Source organism: Myotis davidii, unplaced genomic scaffold (assembly GCF_000327345.1).
Source record: "Myotis davidii unplaced genomic scaffold, ASM32734v1 scaffold417, whole genome shotgun sequence".
NCBI classification, from domain to species: Eukaryota; Metazoa; Chordata; class Mammalia; order Chiroptera; family Vespertilionidae; genus Myotis; species Myotis davidii.
The window spans coordinates 455,587-462,081 of record NW_006288435.1 but is presented as its reverse complement, the minus strand read 5'-3'; the positions used below and the strand labels follow the sequence as shown (position 1 = coordinate 462,081).

The 6,495-nt window shown below is 34.5% G+C and overlaps 1 protein-coding gene across 1 annotated transcript in view; it reads right to left on the bottom strand.

Moving 5' to 3' along the window:
- LOC102773520 (ephrin type-A receptor 6) overlaps nt 1–6,495 on the bottom strand; it is a 433,174-nt gene that overhangs the window by 389,639 nt on the left and 37,040 nt on the right. The window lies entirely within an intron of this gene.

Sequence of the window (6,495 nt, the reverse complement as noted above, 5' to 3'; positions counted from 1 at the left end):
GCTGATTGCTCGTTAAGGGTCATTACGGGAACTGGGCCTCTGCTGTGGGTGCTGCCATCTTGGTGGTGGAGTGATGGTCAATTTGCATATTCCCTCTTTATTATATAGGAGAGGTATATATAGATATATACATGTGTATATATATACATACATATACCTATATACCATATATAAAAGGCTAAGCGACCGACCATACATCTGTCCAACCATCTGATCAACCAACCGGATTTGCACATGCACGATTCATATAAGCTCTCGCTGGTGCTAACTGCATGCGTGTGTTTCAGTCTCATTGTTGATCATGAATTTGGTTGTTTTTGTTGACATTCAACGTGAATTGCATCACGACTTATTCACTGACTGTCCAACCAACCAACCATCCAGTACATATGACACATACTGGCAATTTAAAAATAAATGTTGACTCACACATGCACAATACATATAAAGCTCTCACTGGTGCCAATGTCATGTGTATTTTAATTTTATAATACTATATTATATATACTATTTTGACATGTAATTTTTTTTGCAATAACATAATTACTGCACAAATCTTTCTTCTAATTAACTTTGTTTCAATGTACATGAATCCCTGCACTGGGCCACTAATGTAAGTTCAGAGAGGAAGGGAGAGGGAGAGGGAGATGGAAACATCAGTGATGAGAGATTCACTGATTGCTTGCTCCTGCACACCCACAGTGATCAAGCCCACAACCTAGGCATGTGCTCTGACCAGGAAATCAACTGTGACCTCCTGGTTCATAGGTTGATGCTCAACCACTGAGCAACACCAGCCTGGAATCTCTTGTGTTTCTTATTGTAGCCTTTCTGACAGCTATGAGGCAACAAAGGTCACTGTGGTTTTCATTTGTTTTATCCTGATGATTAGTGATGTAGGGCATCTTTTTATATATCTGTTGGTCATTTATAAGCCTTCTTTGGGTAAATGTTTATTCAGTTTCTCTGCCCATTTTTTAAGTTGACTTGATTTTTTGCTACTGAATTGTGTAAATTTAAGTATTTTAAATATTTAAAATTTTTAAATTTAAATATTTTCAATTATATTATCAGATATATGATTTGCAAATATTTTTCCTTTTGCATGTGCTTCTTTTCATTTTGTTGATGGTTTTCTTTGCTATACAGAAGAGTTTTAGTTCAATGTAATATCACTCATTTATATTTGCTTTTGTTTGGGTATACAATCCAAAAAATCATTGCCAATACTTATGTCAAAAAGCTTATCCCCTTTACTGTCTTCTAGTTTTATAGTTACTTTATATTTAAATCTTTAATCCATTCTGAGTCGATTTTTACATGGTGTAAAATACAGTTCTATTTTCATTCTTTTGTATGTGGCTGTCCATTTTCCCCCTCATTTATTGAAGAAGCTATACTTTCTCCACTGTACATTCTTTGCTCCTTTGTTATAAACTAATTGACCACAAATGAATAGGTTTATATCTGGGTTCTTGTATCTCTTCCATTAATCCATGTTTCTGCTTTTATGTCAACAGTACATTGTTTTAATATAGCTTCATAATATAGTTCGAAATCAGAAAGTGTGATGCTTCCAGATTTATTTTTTCTCAAGATTGTTTTGACTAGTTAGGATCTTTTGTGGTTTCATACTAATTTTCAGATTTTTTTTCTAATTATGTGAATAATGCCATTGGAATTTTTATAAAGATTAAGTTGAATCTGTAGATTGCTTTGGTTAGTATGGAAATTGTAACAATATTAATTGTTATAATTCTTCCTATCCATGGGTATGGGATATCCTTCCTCTTGTGTCTTCAACTTCTTTCACCAATATCTTATAGGATTCAGTGTACAAATCTTTCACCTCCTATTTAAATTTATTCCTAGATATTTTATTCTTTTGATGCAATTTTAAATTTGTTCTCTTAATTTATCTAATAGTTTGGTGTTAATGAAAGAAACAAAACTGACTTTTTTATATTGATTTTGTACCCTACAACTTTACTGAACTCATTTATTAGTTCTAAGAGTTTCTTTTTGGGGGGGGCGGGTGGAGTATTCATGATTTTCAATATGTAATATATGCCATCTGTAAATAGTGACAATTTTACTTCTTCTTTCCCATTTGGATAACTTTTATTTCTTTTACCTTGCCCAATTGCTCTGGCTAGGACTTCCAATACTACATTGAATAAAAGTGATGAGAGTGGGCATTCTAGTCTTGTTTCTGATCTCAGAGAAAAAGCTTTCAGCTTTTCTGTTTTTTTTTTTTAAATATATTTTATTGATTTTTTACAGAGAGGAAGGGAGAGAGATAGAGAGTTAGAAACATCGATGAGAGAGAGACATCGATCAGCTGCCTCCTGCACACCTCCCACTGGGGATGTGCCTGCAACCCAGGTACATGCCCTTGACCGGAATCGAACCTGGGACCCTTCAGTCCACAGGCCGATGCTCTATCCACTGAGCCAAACCGGTTTCGGCCAGCTTTTCTTTATTGACCATGGTCTTAGCTGTGGTCTTGTCATAAATGGCTTTTATTATGTTGAGGTACATTCCATCTACACCCAGTTTGTTGAGAGTTTTTCCATGAACAGATATTGATTCTTGTCAAATCCTTTTGCTGCATTTTGAGATGATATGATTTTTATCCTTCATTTTGGTACTGTGAGATTTATCACAGTGAGTGATTTTTGGATGTTGAACCATCTTTACATCCTAGATCAGGGGTGGGCAAACTTTTTGACTCGAGGGCCACAATGGGTTCTTAAACTGGACCGGAGGGCCGGAACAAAAGCATGGGTGGAGTGTTTGTGTGAACTAATATAAATTCAAAGTAAACATCATTACATAAAAGGGTACGGTCCTTTTTTTTTTCAGCCACGCAGCCACAGGAGCCACGTCTATCACCAGACGACTTCAGCCCCTGGGAGTTTCTGGGGCTGCTACTGCAAAGCACCACAAACTGGGTGTCAAACGGGCCAGATCCGGCCTGTGGGCCATAGTTTGCCCACAGCTGTCCTAGATAAATCCCACTGATCATGTTGTATGATCCTTTTAATACATTACTGAATTCAGTTTGATAATATTTTGTTGAACATAGCTGTATTTATGTTCTTTAGGGATATTAGCAGGTAATTTCCTTTTTTCATAGTGGTCTTGTCTGAATTTGGTGTCAGGATAATGCTAGCCTCATAAAATGATTTGGAAGTGTCCCTTCATCTTTAATTTAATAAAGCCATCTGGTCATGAACACTTTTCTTGGTGGCTTTGTTCAGATTTACTATTTTTTCATGATTTAGTGTTGGTTATTTTTGTGTTGTTCATATCAAGTATTTTGTGATTTTCCAGTTATCTTCCTGTTACTAATTTCTAGTTTAATGGTTAAAGCAGACACTGTATGACTTATGTTTTTTAAAATATGCTAAGGTGTGTTTTATGGTTCAGAATTGGGTCAATCTTGGTGAATGTTCCATTTGAGCTTGAGAAGAAAGCATTGTTCAATGAAAGAGTTATCAAAGTCAATTACCTCCTGTTGACTACGGTTTTGTTGAGTTCAACTATAAACTTACTGATTTTTCTGCCTGATAAATTTGTTCATTTCTGATAGAGAGATGTTGAAGCCTCTAACTATGGAAGTATATTCATCTATTTCTGGCAGTTTCATCACTTTTTGCCTTACAAAGTTTGCTCTGTTGTTAGGCATATACATGTTAAGAATTGTTTTGTTTCTTGGAGAACTGATACCTCTATTAATATGTAACTCCTTCTTATCCTTAGTAACTATCCCTGCTATGAAGTCTGTCCTGTCTGAAATTAATCCAGCTACTCATGTACTTTTGCTTAGTATTAGGATGATGTATTTTTCTACTATTTTTTCCATCTTTTAGTTAGTTCATTTAGATTACTGATATTAAATGATTGTTGATGTCAAAGGATTAATATCTACACTTTTGTTTTTCATTGGTTGCCCTTGTTCCTTATTCCTATTTTTGTCTTCACGCTTTTTCTGCCTTTGTCATTTTAATTAAGCTTTCAATATCAATCTATTGTTTCTCCTTTAAAAAATATCCTCAGGTGAGGATTTATTCTTTTTTAAAATATATTTTATTGATTTTTACAGAGAGGAAGGGAGAGGGATAGAGAATTAGAAACATCGATGAGAGAAACATCGATCAGCTGCCTCCTGCACACCTCCTGGGGATGTGCCCGCAACCCAGGTACATGCCCTTGACAGGAATCAAACCTGGGGCCTTTCAGTCTGCAGACTGACACTGTATCCACTGAGCCAAACCGGTTACAGCTATTGTTTCTCCTTTAATAGCATATGTTATGGGGTTTTTAAACTTAATTTAGTGGTTCCCCTTTGGTTTCAATATAAATTTACAATTAATGGAAGACCATTTACAAATAAATTATACTTCTTTGTAGGTAGAGTGCTTTATAATTACAACAACAAAAAAATCCTACTTCCTCCCCCATCCCTTATAATATTTCTGCTATTCATTATATATAAGCATAGATAAATATACATTGAGAATAGACTGCTGTTATTATTTTGAAAAAAACAACACCTGTTAGATCAATTAAGTGTAAGAAAAATAAGTTGTTTTTTAAATTTTACCTTCATTTACTCCTTCTTTGCTCTTCTTTACTTTACATAGATCCAAGGTTATAATTATAGTACCTTTCTTCTTTCTAAAGAAAGTCCTTTAAAATTTATTAGAAGGCAGGTCCTCTGCCAACATTCCCTCACTTTTTGTTTGAATATCTTCCCCTCCATAAGAAAATTTCACAGGGTACAGGATTCTAGGTCGGTGTTTGTTTTCTCAACACTTTATAACTACTTCACTCCATTCTCTTCTTGCTTGCATGGTTCTGAGAAGACAATTATACTAGTAATTGTTATTTTCATTCCTCAGGTAGGGTGTTTTTTCATGTTTTTTTTAAAGGATTTTTTTTCTTTGATTTTCTGTAGTTTAAAAATATGCCTAAGTGTTTTGTTGCTACTGTTGTTGTTATTGTTATTGGTTGGCATTTATCCTGCTTGGTGTTTGAACTTCCTAGGTCTGTGGTTTCATGTCTGGCATTTGGGAGAAATTCTTAAAATAATATTGTATCAAATATTCCTTCTGTTTCTCTTTTTTCCTTCCAGTATTCCCGTTATGTGCATGTTGCATCTTTTGTAGATGTTCCACAGTCCTTGCGTATTCCCTTTTTCTTTCCTTTCTGTATTTGTTCTCTTTGTTTTTAGAGGATTCTATTGATAAATACTCTAACTCAGAGACTGTTTCTTCATTCATATTCACTTGTTAAAGTCCATCAAAGCTATTCTTTGTTACAGTGTTTTTTATCTATAGTATTTTTTTTGTTTGTTTCATTCTTAGGATTTCCATCTCTCTGCTTACATTTCCCATCTCTTCTTGCATGCTGTCCAGCTAATCTATTACAGCACTTGGCACAGTAATCAAAGTGATTTAAATTGTTGTTCTGATCATTTAAACCTCCCTGCCAGGTCTGGTTCTAATGCTTGATCTTCAAATTGTGATTTTTGCCTTCTGGTATACCTTGTGATATTTTTGTTGCTAGCTGGACATAATGTACCAAGCACTGAATCCCTTGCGTCTCTGCGCTGGGAAGCAGCGACTCCCTGTATTTGTCTGTGTGTCCCCCAGCCATGGAGTCAGCAGTGTGCCCTCTTTCCTCCCTTCTCTTACAGAAGAGTTGATTTGCCAGTCTGTTCACCTTTTCACTTGTTCTTAGAACCAAGTGGAGAGTTAAAAGATCCTTATATTTGGAACTAAATGTTTTTTCCTTTTTTATTCCCAGGTCAAATTTTATGATTAATGTCAATCTTTTTGCCTGTGAAGCACTAATGAAAAGCTTTAAATAGGCAGGTAGAATCACTAAAAAAAACAAGCAATATGCTTATTCTGTATTAGAAGTTGAAATAGAGAAATAACTACATCAGCTTGAATAATATGAAAAAATGCAGCCAGTGTGCCTTTTGCTAATTTTAACATAGTGTGGGTAAGGGAGGAATATATGAATGTGCTGCTCACAAAATAACCACTCTTTAGCTATTTATCAGTAAATCATAAATAAATATATTAGCAAATCTTGTTGATAACTAATGGGCCATCATTAACTTAAGAGTCTTTTTTATTCTAAAATATCCTTATAAAATATAATTTTTAATAATACAAATAAAATGTTCTGTTTACTTAATTCACAAAAAATAACTAAGAATAATGTTGGAATGGTTTTAATAGCTAAAAAAGTTAACTACTAACATCAATCAACCAATACTTATTGAGGGCCTACTACATTCTTAATAGAGTCTTAATAAAAATAAGATGATCTCAATTCATTTAAAAATGTGTTTATAAAGGTAGAACTGGGTTGAACCCAAGTATAAACATTTTTTCAAAAGCCTCCCCCCCCCGACCCCCCAGATTGCAGCCAGATTAAGAACCTCTGGATTCTCATGATAAAGTACAATCCACTTAG